Below are 17,878 nucleotides of genomic sequence, written 5' to 3' on the forward strand. Positions count from 1 at the left end.
AAGCTGGGAGCTGCTCCAAACCTGTGGGACCAAGGCTGGGACCTCTGGGGTGGCCAGAGAGCCTGCTGTCCTCTCAGCCATCCATCCATCCATCCATCCATCCATCCATCCATCCATCCATCCATCCCATCCCATCCCATCCCATCCCATCCCATCCCATCCCATCCCATCCCATCCCATCCTATCCCATTGTACCACATGGTACCCCATCATATTCTATTGTATCCCATTGTATCTCATTGTGTCCCACACCACCCGTCCATTCCCAATCCCATTCACGCCAATCCCATTCTGCCCCATTCCATCCATTCTATGCATCTTATGTATCCCATCCCATCTCTTACCATCCCATCCTCTCCCACCATTCCCATTTTATCCCATTTTATCCCACTGTATCCCATTGTATTCCATCCATTCCCAATCCCATTCCATCCATATATGGATCCCACATATCCCATCCCATTGTATCCCGCTGTACCCCATTTTATTCCATTGTATTCCATCATATCCCACTGTATCCCATTGTATCTCGTATCCCATACCACCCACCCATTCCCAGTTCCATTCATGCCAATTCCATCCCACCCCATTCCATCCATTCTATGCATCCCATCCCTTCCCATCCCATCCTATCTCACCCTTCCCATTTTATCCCATTTTATCCCATCCATTCCCAATCCCATTCCATCCACATATGCATCCCACATATCCCATCCCATCTCATTGTATCCCCCTGTACCCCACTGTATCCCATTTTATCCCATACCACCCATCCATTGCCAATCCCATTCATGCCAATCCCTTCCTGTCCCATTCCATCCATTCTATTCATCCTGCATATTGCATTGTATCCCATCCATTTTACACATCCCACATATCCCATCCCATCCCATCCCATCCCATCCCATCCCATTTCACCCATTCTATGCATCCCTCATAACCCATCCTATCCCATCCAACTGTATCACATTCCATCCCATTGTATCCCATACCACACACCCATCCCAATCCCATTCATGCCAATCCCATCCCGCCCCATTCCATCCATTCTATGCATCCCATCCCTTCCCATCCCATCTTATCCCATTTTATCCCACTGTATCCCATTGTATCCCATTTTATGCCACCCATTCCCAATCCCATTCCATCTACATATGCATCCCACATATCCCACCCCATCTCATCATATCCCCTTGTACCCCATTGTATCCCATTGTATCCCATACCACCCATCCATTCCCAATCCCATTCGTGCCAATCCCATTCCACCCCATTCCATCCATTCTATGCATCCCACATGTCCCATTGTATCCCACTGTATCCCATTGTATAGCATCCCATCCCATCCCATCCCATCCCAAATAAATAAATCCCTGTCCCACTCCCACATGGATCCCTGAGCCCTGCACAATTTGTCATCCCCAGGGACATTGGCCCCCAAACCCAAGCCCCATAAAGAAAATCAGGATTAATCCAGGATCTCAGCCAGGCATCTCCTTGGAGAGTCCCAGCAGAAGCCACTGAGAGGTGGAGAATTAATTGAAAATGAAGGAAAAATCCCTAAAATCCCCCACAAACAAATGGGGAATAACTCAGGGCTGAAACCTGGGGGATGTTGGGTTTTAATCTGTGGGATTGGGGATGAATGTAGGGAAATGTGGGTTTAAACCAGGCTGATCTTGGGCCTGGGTCTGAGCAAACTAGGGCTTAAATCTGAGAGGTTTGGGGCTGAAATTTGGGGAATCATTGGCTGAGATCTGGGGGGGAGGGGGCTGGGGCTTAATTTTGGGAACTAAGATTTAGGACAGCTTGTGCTTTAATCTGGGTTTAGGGTTTGGATTTGGGGATCTTGGTTTTAGATCTGGTGGATTTGGGGTTTAAATTTTGGGTGATTTTGTGCTTAAATTTGGGAGATCTTGGGTTTAACTTTGGGGTATTTTTTCCTTAAATTTGGGGGATTTGGAACTTAAATATGGGGGATCTTGAACTCAAATCTGGGAATCTTGGGTTCAACTTTGGGGGATTTTGTCCTTATGTTTGGGCAATCTTGGGCTTAAATTTAGAGGATTTTTGTCCTTAAATTTGGGAGATTTGGGGCTTAAATTTGGGAGATTTGGGGCTTCAATATGGGGATCTTGGGCTCAAATTTGAGAACCTTGAGTTTAACTTTGGGATATTTTTTACTTAAATTTGGGGGATTTGAGTCTTAAATTTGGGGGATCTTGGGCTTAAATATGGAGGATTTTGGGCTCAATTTTGGGAATCTTGGGTATAACTTTGGGATTTTGTTCTTATATTTGGGGGATCTTGGGCTTACATTTGGGGGAATTTGGGGCTTAAATTTGAAGGATTTAGGGCTCAAATTTGGGAATCTTGGGTTTAAATTTGGGGGATTTTGTCCTTATATTTGGGGCTTAAATTTGGAGGATTTGGGGCTTAAATTTGGAGGATTTGGGGCTTAAATATGGGGAATCTTGGGCTCACATTGGGAATCTTGGGTTTAACTTTGGGGCACTGCACAGCCAGAGGGAATAAAATAGGAAACCAGGAGAGATGTGGGGAGCCTGAGTCCCTAAATCACAAATTCCGGGAATGAGACACAGACAAAGGCTGGGGCTGGACGTGGGAGGGGACTGGGCAGGGAAAAGCATAGGAATGGGACAATGTGCTCCAAAAATTTGCCAATCCCTGCAGGATGGGGCAGGATGGATGCCGGAGGAGATGCCCCAGCAGCCCGCGGTGGACACGGATTAAGCCGCAGGCAATTTCCATGCTAATTCTCCCGTTCTGTTCTTTATCCTGACATCTGGGAGAAGCCAGAGGTATTTTCCCCAAACCTCAAAGACACCGTTAAAATAATCCGATAGAGGAGAGGAAAATATACATATACAAAATATATATCTACAAAAAAAAAAATCCAATTTACTGACTTATTTAGCGGCACTTTCCGTAATCAATTCTCGCAGGGAAGAGCCCTGATTAAAGCCAAGCGCATCGCTATGGAAACCGGCATTCCCTCCTCCCACGGCCCGCGGGCTGCGAAGGAGAAGCTGGGCTGAGGAAATCTGCCTGGTAACAACCCCGTTAATGAGCCGGGGAGCAAAAATAATCCCTGCGAGCGCTGGCGCCGCCAAAGGAGCAGCCGGCGGCAGCCGGTGGGGAGGCGAAACGGCTCCCAAAATATTGATTTTATTTTATTTTTTTTTTCTGGGATTGTTTTAAGGAGGAGGGGACGCTCCCACATCCTGGAGGGATGAGCGGACATCTGGAGGTGGTTCCCGTGTGCGCCCACCCAGCCCGGAGGGTGTGGGTGTTTCTTGCAGCGTTTATCCAATTTTTTAGCTTTAAAACCCCGGATCAAAGCACGCAGGTCTGAGGGATTCGCCTGCACGGCGAGGTGGGAGCTGCCGGCATAAATGGGATTTATGGGAAACCCAAATGGATTTATGGGGTTTCCCTCTCCTCAGGGTAATTCCACAACCCGCGGCTTCGGGTGGGGAGCATCACCCCCACTGCCCACTCCCATCCTGGGCTAAAATCTTGGGGGGGTTGGGGCTGGAATTAAGGGATCTTGGTCTTGGATGTGGTGGATTTTTGTGCTTAAATTTGAGAGAATTTGGGCTTACATTTGCGGCTTAAATGTAGGAGAGTTTGGCCTTAAATATGGGAAACCTTTAGTTTAAATTTGGGGGATTTGTATTTTAAATATGGGAAATTTGGGGTGTAAATATGGGACAGTTTGGGCTTAAATATGGGGAACATTTGGTTTAAATTTGGGGGGTTTGTATTTTAAATATGGGGAATTTGGGGCTTAAAATTGGGAGAGTTTGGGCTTAAACATGGGAAACCTTTGGTTCAGATTTGGAGGATTTATATTTTAAATATGGGGAAATTGGGGCTTAAATTTGGGAGAGTTTGGGCTTAAATAGGGGAAACCTTTGGTTTAAATTTGGGGGATTTGTATTTTAAATATGGGGGATCTTGGGCTTAAATATGGGAGCAACCCCCCACCATGGGTGAGAATTTCTTGGAGAATTGGAGATTTATCCTTAATTCTCCATTCAATAATGGGATCTGGAGGGTTTGGGGTCTCCTCCTGGCTGGATGAGCACCCTGTAAGGGGAAGGTGCTGGGACAGAAATTCCCATGGGCTGTAAGGGAATGATGGGAGGTGGGAGACGTGGGTGGTAGGGAAGAGGCTGGGATGTTTCCTGAGCCCACAAGGAGCTTTTTGGGGTGCAAAACTCTGCCCAGGACATCTCAGTATCCACTGAGGAATTCAATAACAATCCCATCAACATTCTTCCTGAAATCGCCCATCCCCATCCCTGTCACTGCTCCCAGGGGTGAGGGTGGAGCCTCTCTGCCCTGGCAGTGGGACTGTGCTCCAGGCAGGACCAGAGCATCCCACCATTCCCACCACCCTGCACCTGCATCCCAGGGCTTCCAAACTACAGGAGCTGCAGAGGCACCCAAAAGGAAGTACCATCCTAATAAACCTGGAATGTTTGGAGTAACTCCTTCAGTGAAGGAGCCAGTGGGGCTGATCCCAATGATCCCTTTGCTGTTGATCCTACTGACACCTCTGCTGTTGATCCCAATGACCCTTCTGCTGTAGAACCCGATGATCCCTGTGGTGTAGATCCCAATGAAGCCTTTACTGTGGATTCCACAATCCCTCTGCTGTAGATTCCATGATCTCTGTGCCATGGATCCCAGAATCCCTGTGCTGTGGATCCCACAATCTCTTCACTGTGGATTCCACAGTCCCTCTGCTGTAGATTCCATGATCTCTGTGCCATGGATCCCAGGATCCTTCACTGTGGATCCCACAATCCCTTCACTGTGGATCCCAAGGATCCCTGTGCTGTGGACCCCAATGATCCCTTCGCTGTAGATTCCAGGATCCCTTCACATTGGATCCCACAATCCCTTCACTGTAGATCCCAATGATCTCTGTTCTGTGGATCCCAGGATCCTTAACTGTGGATCCCATGATCCTTGTGCCGTGGATCCCAGGATCCCTTCACTGTTGATCCCACAATCCCTGTGCCATGGATCCCATGATCCCTTCTGTGAATCCCACAATCCCTGTGCTGTGGATCCCAATGATCCCTTCACTGTGAATCCCACAATCCCTGTGCTGTGGATCCCAATGATTCCTTCACTGTGGATCCCAATGATCCCTTCACTGCAGATCCCACAATCCCCGTGCCATGGATCCCACAATCCCTTCACTGTGGATCCCACAATCCCTGTGCTGTGGTTCCCAGGATCCCCTCACTGTAGATCCCAATGATTCCTTCACCGTGGATCCCACAATCCCTTCACTGTGGATCCCAGGATCCCTCTGCTGTAGATCCAAATTATCCCTTCACTGTGGATCCCAGGATCCCTGTGCCCTGGATTCCCTCTCCCGTTCCCGTTTATCCGGGCAGGATGTGCCGGGCGGTGCCGCAGCCCCTGCTCCTCATTAACCACAGCCATCGGCAGCTCGGGAGCTCATTAGGGACTCCTCAAACGGCCGTAAAAATTGCTTTTATTAATTGCTTCACCCTCCTTCCCTCCCCACCCTGCGGGAGAGGTTTGGGATGGGATTTCCCAGCCCCTTTCTTGGGTGGGGGTCTGGATGAGCAGCTCCAGGGCTGGATCCACCCCGAGCCTTTCCCCTGCTCCTCTACATCCCTGAAGGACAAGATGTGACACGGGGATGTGGTGACAGGTGACATCCTGAGCCCTGCAGGGATGTGAGCCATCCCCCTGCATCAGGGCCAGTCCCATAACGGGGATTTTCCCCCAGAACTGGTTTTCCACTGGCACGGCTTTGCCAGCTGGGTGATGGGTGCTGTCCCACCCTATTAACCCCCTCATGGCAGGGATGAGTTTTTCCATATGAAAATATTTAGGGAAACCCCAAGGCCCAGACCCTGCTAATGAGGGTGTGTTAATTGCGAGCCCTCACCCCATGTATAATTCAAGGCCTTTGTTAGGGCCGGGTTTGCTTTGTCTGGGAAGTGCCACCCACCCACCCAGGGACCCTGAGTGACACGGCTCCTTCGGGGGGAGGGGCTGGAGTCAAAATAATTGGGGCCTGGGGCTGCTGGGAGGTGGGGGATGGGGTCGTTAGGGGGTTGGGGTCATTAGGGGGTTGGGGTCATTAGTGGGGTTGGGGTCATTAGTGGGGTCAGCATCCCCCTCATGGAGGAGGGGATGGGGCAGGGGGACGTGGGGACAGCCCAGAGCACCATTTCCCATGGAAGGAGCCACAGGGGGACCTCAAGAGGTGGTGGGAACATCAATGTCCAGTGTCCAGGCTGTGGGTGCTGCTGGGATGGACTTGCCCACACATTTTGAGGTGGCAATCGTCATTCTTGCTGTGGGTGCACCCAAAGGTTTGGGGCCTGTGGGTGCCAAAGTTGGGGGCAGCACCCATGTTCTGGATGGGTGGTGGAGAGGAACTGCACCAATGGGGCATAAACCAGCCCCAAATGGGTGAGGGCGTCCCTAAATACAGCTCCTGACAGCACCAGACACCCTAAAGTCACCCCAAATTCCCCAGATACCCTCAGCTCCGGTGGTGCTGGACCAGGCTCAGCCCCAGGACCAGCAGCCTGAATCCAGGTGGGATGCAGCCCTGGGAGGGTGGGAATGGGACAGGGATATCCTCAGCCCCAGAGGGACTGGGGGACCTGCACCTCTCCACAGGCCACCACCCCACAACTGCTGAGCTCTGGGAGGGAAAAAAAGATCTAAAAAATAGAAATAAAACGTTTAATAACCCACTCCCTGTGGGTGTTTCCTGGTCACAGCAGCACCAGGCTGTGCTGCTAAATGGAATCCCTGGGGGAGCCAGTGAATCTGAGACACGAGGCAAATTCCCAGGAGGGAGCAAAACAGGGAATAAAACACAGCCCTGAAATTCCCATCGCTCCAGACTGTGCCCTGTGTCCCTCCCAGCGGGATGCGGGGACATCCTGGGTGTCCCCAGGTGACCACAGGCAGTGACAGGGCTGGGAGCTGGAGGGGATTGAGGCACAGCCAGGGTGGGCACAGGGACCCCCAGCCCTGGGGACTCCCAACCCCACAGCATCGTCCCCTGGCTGTCCCCACCCAAGCCTGGCAGTGCCACCCACGGCCCCAGCGCTGCCCATCACACACTGAATCAATGATCAGGGAATGCCACCTCCCACCCACAGGTGCCACCTCCAGTGTCACCTCCAGCCCTGGGCACCCTCAGAGCCCTCAGCTGCTTTGTGACCACCCCAGCAGTCCCCACATGGCCATGGGGACTCGGTGCCAGCCCTGTGCCCCCCATGCCCATCCCAGGGCCCTGGCTGTGGCCACGGGGGCTCGGTGCCAGCCCTGTGCCCCCCATGCCCATCCCAGGGCCCTGGCTGTGCCCCCACCCCCGGTGCCAGGGGCTGCAGACAAGGCCAGGGAAGGACAGACCCGCCTGAGAACAATTGGCCATCGCTGGTGACGGGCTGGAAGTGGCAACAGAGGAGGGGACAGCAGGGGACACGAGCTGAGGGGTCCCACAGGCACAGATGGAGATGCCAGGTGTCCCCAGGGTGGGTGAGAGGGACGGGGATGGCTCCTGAGCCAAAGCAGGGCAGGGAAGAGCAGATCAAACACAAATCTGAGCCTGCAAAGGTTTTTGTGAAGCTGCCAACCCTACGCCCGGCTCTGCACCCACGGGGGGGACCTGGGTCCTTTCCCGAGGGTGGGGACACAAATCAGGGTGGGGGGACACAGCTGGACCCCACAGCCACGGCTGCCACCGCTCCTGAGATCCATGGGGTGGAGAGGAGGGGGACAGAGCCCAGGAGGGTGGGACAATGACTCTCAGTGTGACACTTGCAGGCAGTGCCTGAGCACCACCATTAATCCGGGCTGTGCCTGCACGGAATCAGAGCACGGGCAGGGCTGCCCTGGGGCTCCCGGGAGCTCCTGCATTCCAAGAACCCTCCAGTCCCACTCTGAGCATCACCCAGAGCACCCTTCACTCATCCCAAGTACCCTCTGCTCCTGTTCCAAGCACCCTCCATGCTCACCCCAACCACCTCAAGCATCCTCCATTCCCTGAGCATTCTCCATTCCCACCTCAAACATCTTCCACCCTGACCCCAAGAACCCTCCATTCCCAACCCAAGCACCCCTGATTCCCACCTGAGCACCCTCCCGATGACCCAGCACCCTCCACTCCCACACTCCCACCCTGAGCTCCCTCTCCTCCCTTCCCCTGGGACATTTCGCACTCGGTGTTTGTACCAAGGAGTCCCTGAGGGGTGGCACCAGTGTGGCACCATTCCAGTGACATTCCCACCGCTCCCTCCAGCCCCAATTCCCAAACTGGGACAGTCACTGAGGCCACCCCCAGTGGCCCTTTGGTATCCCCAGTCCCATCCACCGAAGGTTCCACATTTTCCTGCCCCAGGACCAGGCCAGGGGAGGCAAATCCACCCGGTGCCACATTCCCGGGGTTCCCGGACACACCTCCCTGCTGGGAAAGGGCCTCGCCATCGATCCGGCCGTGGGAAGAGACCACAGTGCCCCAGGGTGCTAATTAGCCCTAATCAAGGTAATTAGCTTGTGAACCGAGCAGCGGGGCAGCCCCGAGTGTGGCTGTGTCCCCTGCGTGTGACAGCACAGCTGTGACCCAGTGTGGGCAGGGAGGGCGACAAGAGTGACAGGACACAGCAGCGGTGGCTTTGCAGTGTCATTGTCACCGCCAGCCCCTGGGTACCCCAGGACCTCCCCCAGCACCCCCAGGGCACCGGTGCCCTCTGCCAGGACAGAGCCAGGGGGTGGCACCAGGATGAGAGAAATCCCCTCTGGGGGGTTCCCAGCTCAGCTCAGCTCAGGGGTCTCAGTGTTCACACCCAGGCACCCCTAAACCCCCCCGTGCCCTCCTGCATCCCTCCATCCCTTCCTGCTGCTCCTGCTTCCCAAACCCTGGAGCTGCCAGGATGTGCTGAGCCCCAGCTCCATGCAGGGGCCAGGGCTGATCCCTGAGGGGGAGTAGGGAACCAGCACCCCGAAGCAGGTCCTGTGATGTTGGGGAAGATTAAACAGGAAAGCCTTATAAATCTGATTGCCTGGTAAAAGATTTTGAGAATATGGAAACTCTAAGTGATATTGAAATGAAAGCAAGCTTTGAGATCCCTCAGTTACTGAACAACTGGAAAACAATGGCATGGCCAGCTGAAGGTGATCCCCTTTGGATCAAACAATCCCCTCTGCTTGCAGACAGGCCCAAGGCTCAGAGCAGACCCTGCCAGCTTGGCAGAAGGGGCCCAAAGAGGAGTTTTTAGGGTTTAAAATGTAACCCAGTGTGGGAATGTAATGATTCTTCTAGGCTGTATGGAAATGCTGTAGGATTTGTATCTTGTACTAGATTGGTTAGTGAGAATGAGAATATTCAGCACAGAAGAAGATTTATTGTATTGTAACGGGAACCTCGCTCTCTTACCCCTTTTACTCTCTCATCCTCTCTCCCCCTCTCTTCTCTCAGCCCTGCTCTGAGCTGTGTCTGGCAGCTCCCAGCAGGGCCCTGCACCCAGGCCCTTTGCAATAACCCACAAGTTCCCAGCCCTGGCTGCAGAGATCTCTGCTCTCTGTCCAGCCCCAGCATCCTATCCCCAAAGCTCCTACACTACAGCACCTCTCATCCTCCACACCCATTAAATAATGTAACCTTCCACACCCATTAAATAATTAAACAATGTAACCTCCATTAAATAATGTAACCTCACAGGGACAGAGGGGTCACATCCTGTCCCACTGGTCCACTTGGGCCATTGTTTTTCCTCCCCAAAATCTCCTTCTACCACAGATGAGACCCAAAGCAGGGGGAATTTCCCCCAAGCACATGGGAGCTGTTATTAATCTTATTAAAAACCTCTTGGGGTTTAATGTCCTGGTTAAACACAGCCTGGGCTGCTCTCTGCCTGCCGTGCATTCCCACTTTTCCTGCCCGTTACACCCGAATTTTGGAAATTGAAATAAATAGCTGCCTTCAAATGGGGGGAAGGGAAAAATCAGTGCCAAGGGGGCTATTCTGAGGTGCTCCAAGCATCCCCCAGGATTTGGGAACAATGTTCTCTCCCTACTCAGCCCTCGGTGATCATCAATCCCAGCCACGCTGGCTGCAGTGGGGACAGGGACAGGGACATCCCGGGGCATTCCAGGAGCAGGAGGGGTGGGGACACAGCCTGGAGCACTGGGATGGGGCTGGGAAGGCTCCAACCCCCAGCACTGCTCCCCCAGGCTGGCAGAGATGGATACAGACCCCCCTGCACCCCAGGGCAGGCTGTTAAAGCAGGCAGGAGTGAGGGATTTGTGGGTTTTCCATCTCTGCCCCTTTCCCAAAGGATGGGAGATCCCCAGGGAATGGCTGCAGCACTCCAAGGGCTCCTGGCTCAGGGGGGAGTTGGTTCCAGCAGGATCCTGTTCCTGCGGTGGGACACAGAGCCCCTCCCAGCCCTGGGAACGGGCATGAAGCTGGGAGGGTGTCCTGGTACCTGTGGCATTCACATTCTCTGAAAAAATCCCTTTGCCCAGGATTTTTCTCCTGGGAAGCTGAGAAGCCTCAGAGAAAAGGAAAACAATTCTTATCTCATTTGCTTCTCCTGTGTTGTGCTCATGTGGAATGTGTTTGGAGATTGTTCACCCACAGGTGATTGTTCCATTGGATTCGGCTGGCAGTTGTTTTCACTCTTTGGCCAATCAGGGCCAAGCTGTGTCGGGACCCTGGAGAGAGTCACGAGTTTTTATTTATTATCTTTTTAGCCTTCTGTATTCTATAGTATAGTATAGTACAGTATAGTATTCTTTAATATAATACAGTATAATAAAATAACAAATTAGCCTTCTGAGAACATGGAGTCAGATTCATCATTCCTGCCCTCATCGGGGCATTCCCCACCAATCCAATAGGTTCCCATCCCAGCACCCCCTGAGCTGACCAACCACCCTGTGCCACCTTTGAGGCAGGGTTGGGAGCTCAGAGCCAGGTCTGTGTCCCAGAGGGGCATGTGGGTTTCCCTTCGGGAACTGAATTCCTGTACAGGGAGTTTGGGCTGGTTGAGCCCCAAACCATTTTCCAGGGGTTCCCTGGGGTTTATCTCTGGAGGAATTGAGCAGAGAGGAGCCAAGAGCACCTCTGCAGAAGGAAAAAGTGGTGGGAGCTGATGCCTCAGGTTTAGATTTTTTTATTTTTCAGATTCTACTTTAGTGTGTGGGTCTGGGTTCACATGAGGGGATGCTGAGCTCTGTGCACAGAGCAGGGACACAAAACAATTCCTGCTCCAGCTGGGCACCAAGGACAAATGATCCAAATCTCAGCCCAGGAGCACAAACACTGTGGGCTGGAGAGAGAAAAACAAGCAGGGTGGGACTGCCTGGGCTAAAGCTGGAATGGGACAATGAACTGCAAGGTGCAAATGGAGCAGAACTGATCAAAGTGAGAGACCCCATGACTGGTTGAGCATTTTGGGACCATTTTGGTTCATCCTGGGTGCAGCCCTGGCTGGGCTCTGGTGCTGCCCAAGGTGGATCCATGGAGGAGATCCTTTTAATAAATCCCTGCTTTATTCTTTAACTCTGTCCAGTCTCTGTCCTAAGGCAGCCTTCCCAAGGCATCAGAGCCTCGGGCAGGGAGAGCATTCCATGAATAAAAAACATCATGAGCTGTTCACTGGTGCTCCTGGATCCTCCAGCAGAGAATTCCCCAACAAACCCAACCTCTGCTGGATAACAACCCAGGGTGCTCAGCACCCTCAGTGCTGCCACTGTGACCTGTGTGGGGATGTCCCTGTTGTCCTTCCAAACATGGCCAAAGCCTGGGGCAAGCACTGGCCAAAGGCAGCAGAGAAAGGCCAACACACAAAGAGTTCATTTCTGGCTGTGGTTAATCACCTTCAGAGCTGAAAAACCCCATTTCTCCCCAAAACCCACTCACTTTGCCTCATTTCTCCTGCATTAAGGGCTGCTGGGACTGGGAATCTCTTCCACCTCCCCATCTTGATTGAATATTAGGAAAAGGTTTTTCACAGAAAGGGTGATAAAGTTCTGGAATGTTCTGCCCAGGGAGGCAGTGCAGTCCCCATCCCTGGGGGTGTTCAACAAAGCCTGGATGTGGCACTGGGTGCCAGGGTTGAGTTGAGGGGTTGGGGCTGGGTTGGACTCGATGAGCTTGAAGGTCTCTTCCAACCCAGTGATTCTGGGAATTCTGGGAATCTTCAAGGGGAGATGATTTAAAACTAAATGAGGATGGATTCAGGTGGAATACTGGGAATTGTTCCCTGGTAGGGTGGGCAGGGGCTGGGCTGGAATTGCCAGAGCAGCTGTGGCTGCCTCTGGAGCCCTGGCAGTGCCCAAGGCCAGGCTGGAGCACCTGGCACAGTGGGAGGTGTCCCTGCCATGGCAGGGGTGGCACTGGAGGGGATTTAAGGTTCCTTTCCCATCCAAAGCATTTCAGTGTTCTGTGATCTTCCCTCAGAGCAGCCACAGACCCTGAGCCTCTCCAGAGGCTCTTTGGCCACATCTCCCATCCTGGGGTTTCTCTCCCCAGCCCCCTCCCAATGGCTTGGCAATGGATTTTGGGATGGGACAGCTCCTGCCCCTCGGGCTGCCCAGGATGCACCTCCAGGGGACTCTCCCATGCCAGGCTCTGCTCAGCACCATCCCCTCATCCCACACCTTTTCTCCAGTGATGATTTTATTCCTTCTCTTCCGTCTGCCCAGTGCTGAAATGAGCACCATTGATTTTTCATAGCGCTAATTTTTTCCCTAACAGGAGCCACCTGGGATTAAATCAAATTCCTTATCAGCATCCAGACCATTGCTGGGGCAGCTCAGCCCCTTCCAGCAGCCAGAGCTGGGAGCTCAAGGAGAAACAAGAGCCAGGTTTGGCTGGGCCAGACACATTTCCCAGCTCTCCATGAGCACATCTGCTTCAGGCTTTTCTGCTCACATCAACCTTTCCTTCCCGGGCTCTGACAGTTCCACTGTCGGCCCAGGCTGGTTTCAGCCTCATCCTCTTTATTTTCTCTACAACCCAGCCCCCTGAGACATTTATTTTCCAGCCCCCCTCGCTGCCAGCTCTGTTAAGAACCGCCATGAATGATTTAGGGAGTTCTTCAGGCGGCCTCGTTAATCCTCTCGGGTGCACATTAGCTGGTCCTGCAAATTTAGACGTACGGCGCTTTAATCGCGGTTTTAATTGCGAGCTGCGAGGCTCTGCCTTCCCAAACACACGTCAATAAACCTTTACAGCCCTGCCTGGAATGTGGATGTGCCGGAGGATGCTCTCCCACCCACACGGAGCTCTGGGCTGGCTGATGCCTTTGCACGGCCACCCACAGGGCGCTCACCCGGGGAGGTGAAGGGATGGGGTGGGATTTTCAGGCTTTTCAGACACATTTCCCACCTTGGGGCCGGCTCTGGACCCTCTGGATCACTGGAGCATCCTCATCCCTCCATGACCCCACAGTGGTGCGGGTATCAGCGCCCCCATCACGGAGAGGGGATGTGGGGTAGCGAGGGGGCTCGGGGGACCGGGGGGCTCCCCTCGCCATCCCCCCATTGCCATGGCAACCATGCAAATGGGAAAGCTTTCCATAATCATCAGGGAGCGGAGCGGAGCAGTACAAACAGCGGCGGCAGTAGATTACAAGCCCATTATGAACAGTCGCACCTTCTGAGCGCTGGTAATTACACCTAATTGTGCATTTAATTGTGTAATTGAAAACCTCCAGCCCGAGTTCAGCCCGGGCTCCTTTCCCCCTTGCCGGGCGGGGGGATGCGGCCGGGGCTGCCCCAGCCCCGCGGTGCCCGGGCCAGCCCCGGAGCCGGGCGAGGACAAAAGATGCCGGCAGAGGTGGGAGGAGGGTGGTTCCCAGCGACCGTGGCCAAACCAGGGAAATCAGGGCAGGAAGGGAGGATGGAACGGGACAGGAGGGTCACGGAGCCCACAGGGGTGCAGAGGGACACGCTGTGGCACAGGGGTGACACTCAGGGATGACGGATCATCCTCTCCCTCCACCCATCCCTCGTTAAGCAGAACTCCTGATCCTTCTCCAGCCTTGGAGCCGGGGGTGTCATCCCCGGAACCCCGCGGATCGGGGAGAGGCTGGGATGGACCCGCGGCCCCCGCAGGGACCGGGCATGGCATGGCACGGTGCATGGCATGGCATGGCATGGCACGGCACCGCACGGCCCTGCACCGCACCCCGCCAGCCTGGCAGGCTCCGGCAGGCGGGAGGTGCCAAGCCAGCCCTGCTTTTCCAGCCAATTAAAGGAGAAGGAGAGAAACAAAGAAGGAAACGGGAGCCCGGCTGGAAGCGGTGCCGGCTCTGGCAGGCGGAGGGGAGCACGGAGCGTCCCTGTCCCCGTCCCCGTCCCTGTCCCCGTCCCGCTGCGGGGCTGAGCACGGAGGGGGCGCTGGGGTCGCCGGGCTGGGATGGAGAAGGAGCTCCAGGAAAACCATCCCGGACCAGCGCCTGAGCGCGGCCGCGGGGCACGGAGAGGGGTGGCCAAGGGACGTGGGACAGCAGCTGGACAGAGCTGGCCTGATGGCTGTCAGCAGTGCATGTCCCGATATCCTGGTGTCCCGATATCCTGATGTCCCCATATCCTGACATCCTGATGTCCCGATATCCTGGTATCCCAATGTCCTGATAGCCTGATGTCCCGATATTCTGGTATCCTGGTGTCCTGATATCCCAATATCCTGATATCTCGATATTCCAATATCCTAATATCCCAACATCCTGATGACCCGATGTCCCAATATCCCAATGTCCTAATATCCCAATATCTCGATATTCCAATATCCCAATATCCCAACATCCTGATATCCCGATGTCCTGATATCCCAATATTCTGATATCCTGATGTCCCGATATCCCAATATCTTGACATTTCAATATCCTGATATCCCAATGTCCACATATACCAATGTCCTGATATCCCAATAACCTGATATCCTGATATCCCAATGTACCAATATCACAATATCCAATATCCCAATGTCCCAATATCCCAATGTCCTGATGTCCTGATATCCTGATATCCCAATGTACCAATGTCCCAATATCCAATATCCCAATGTCCCAATATCCAATATCCCAATGTCCCAATATCCCAATGTCCTGATGTCCTGATATCCTGATATCCTAATGTCCTGATACACCAATATCCCAATGTCCCAAATATCCCGATACCCTGATGTCCCAATATCCCGATATCCGGTACCATGTCCCCAGGGCTGGCCCAGCCCCAGGAGCAGCCCAGCTGTCCCCACCCCTGCAGAGGAACAAACGCTGTGGCTCCCGAGCAGGGCAGCGCCACCACGGGTCCCTGCCCCATCCCACCCCTCAGCATTCCCATTTCCCACGGAGAGGGTGAATCCCACAAACGTGGGGCACAGAGAGGGGTTGGTGTCTCCCAGCTGCTGGGAACACCAGCAAAACCCCGGGGTTTGGGTTTTACCCCACCTCATTATCACCAACATCTGCAGGTGGCTCCTCCCCAACGGCCGGTGGGGGTTTGGCAGGAGGATTTTTCAGGGAAAAGCCATAAATGGAGGCAAAATGTGGCACGTGCTGCTTGTCCCCAGGACTGGGGTCAGCCAGCACTCACAGCACGGCCCTGCCAGGGGGGAAGGAGCTTGGGGGGTGTTTGAGTGCTCCAAAGCAGCTCCTGTGGTGTCACAGCCCCAAAAGGAGCTTCCCAACCTGGCTCAGGGGTGGGCTGGAGCAGGCAGGGCTGGGCAGGGCCCCTCTGGATCAGGGAGCTGGTGCCCAGTGGGTGCCACCTGCACCTGGGGACATCCAGAGCATCCCTGGGACCAGGGGGTGAGGGAGCAGGGCATGGATATTGGGAACCCAGCTGGGTGTGAATGGTGCCCAAGGGGTCACAGCGGCACACAGGGAGCCATGGGAGATGCCCATGAGGTGCCAGTGGCACACAGGGAGCCATGGGAAGGTGGCAGTGAGGTGCCAGTGGCACACAGGGAGCCATGGGAAGGTGCCCAAAGGGTGACAGTGGCACACAGGGAGCCATGGGAAGGTGGCAGTGATGTAACAGTGGCACACAAGGAGCCATGGGAAGGTGGCAGGGAGGTGACAGTGGCACACAGGGAGCCATGGGAAGGTGCCTGGGCTGGGCAGGGAGGATCAGCCAGAAATGGTGGCATCACCTCAGGATGTCACCACGCTGCTGTTGCAGGGACAGCAAGGGCCCAGGCTGGCCAGGGGGCTCAGCTAAGCCGTGCCCTCCCTGGGCAGCCCCACACACACCAGTGTGACCCCAGCCCCCTGACTGGGCACACTGGGGACACAGCTGTCCCCACCCACAGGACAGAGGGCCCAGGACAGGTGCCAGGGCCAGCTGGGTGGGGGGACACGAGCCTGCCGTGCCATCCCCATGTTGGGGTGGAGCAAGGGAGGGGAGCAGGGATGGGGTCAGGGATCATCCCCCCTCCCTGAGGCTCCATCCCAAACCTCAGTTCTGCCTGGCCCAGGTGCTGTGTCACCTCAGGGTGGCCTTGGTCACCCCAGGGGACACCTGGGTGGCACTGCCACCTCCAGTCTCCTGGGGCTGGCTCAGCACAGTGCCATGGGTGGGCACCCAGACCCCTCAGCTTGGGGTGAGGAGCTGAGGGCTGGGGCATCTCCCCATGGCGGGGGTGGAAGCTGCTGCCTCCAAACCCAGGAAGGAGCTCTGGGGAGCATCCCAAAGGATGAGCTGGGTCAGGATGAGCCTGGAGAGGGAAGGGGAAGGTCCCTGATAAGGATTGGGCCTTTGGGGATGCCAACAGCACCAGGACACACGGGGGGAAGGTGGAGGGGACGGCCTGACCCCAATTAGCAGCACAAAGTTCCTGTGGGTGTGAGCAGGAGCTGCTCTCCCAGCCCAGGAGCTCACACCCATTCAGCCTTCCCTGAAATGAACAGATTAAAACCTCTTGGATTTGGGATATCTCGGGGAATAATCACCACCAAACCTGCCTGGGAGCCCAGTGGTGAAAAGGAATGTGACCAACAGCCAGGAAACTCCTGCACACCTGGAAAAGCCCCGCTGGATTTATCCTGGATCAGGTGAGCGAAACGCCGAGCGAGACTGCACAGCCCAGAGCGAGGGGACAGCTGGGGACACGGAGGCCATGGGGGGACTCCAGCCTGGGGATGATCCCAGGGCTGAGCACCGGCTTCAAACCTTCTCCATTCCCCCATCCCCCCCTCGTGTACCCCCATCCAAACGCGGGGACCCCTCCCCACCCGCTGCCTTCCGGAGGATGAAGGATGAGCAAGAGCCGGGAAGAAAGTGCCTGTCAGCAGGATGCCACCATCATCTCCAGCGGGCTCTGAGCCCGTTTCCATCGCCGTGTCCATCCATCCATCCATCCATCCATCACCCCCGTCCCCGGGGACACCACGAGCTGACCCCACAGATTTCAGCAGTCCCTCCCTGCTCTCCTCGCCCGGCACGGCCGCGGGGGCAAGCAGGAGGCGGCTGATTCTCCATTAACGCACCACCCTGCCGGGATAATTAATCGCAACCTCGCTGGTTTGAGCAGAACCCCCCGGATCCCCCCCGCGCTCCCTTCGCCGCTCCTCGGGCACAGCCTGATGAAGATTGATTCGCGGGCGGCGGCAAGCGCGGCACGGAATTGTCACGAAACCTTACAAATGCAACCCCACAATCCCGTGAAAATCAACCCTCCCCTTTCTCCTTGCTGCCACAGCCCGTGCCCCCACCGCAGGCAGGTGGGTCCCGCTCAGGAGCAGCGGAGTTTCCAAAGTGCTGCCGGCGGCTCCAAGTTTCCCTCTCGTCCCGACTCAGGGGAGCAGCACCCCGAGATTCATCCGTG

The 17,878-nt window shown here is 54.9% G+C and overlaps 1 protein-coding gene across 1 annotated transcript in view; it reads right to left on the bottom strand.

Annotated features, from left to right (window-relative positions):
- The window catches only part of NKAIN1 (sodium/potassium transporting ATPase interacting 1), a 40,498-nt gene that overhangs the window by 21,847 nt on the left and 773 nt on the right, over positions 1 to 17,878 (bottom strand). The window lies entirely within an intron of this gene.

Source organism: Zonotrichia albicollis, chromosome 20, assembly GCF_047830755.1.
Source record: "Zonotrichia albicollis isolate bZonAlb1 chromosome 20, bZonAlb1.hap1, whole genome shotgun sequence".
Taxonomy (NCBI): domain Eukaryota; kingdom Metazoa; phylum Chordata; class Aves; order Passeriformes; family Passerellidae; genus Zonotrichia; species Zonotrichia albicollis.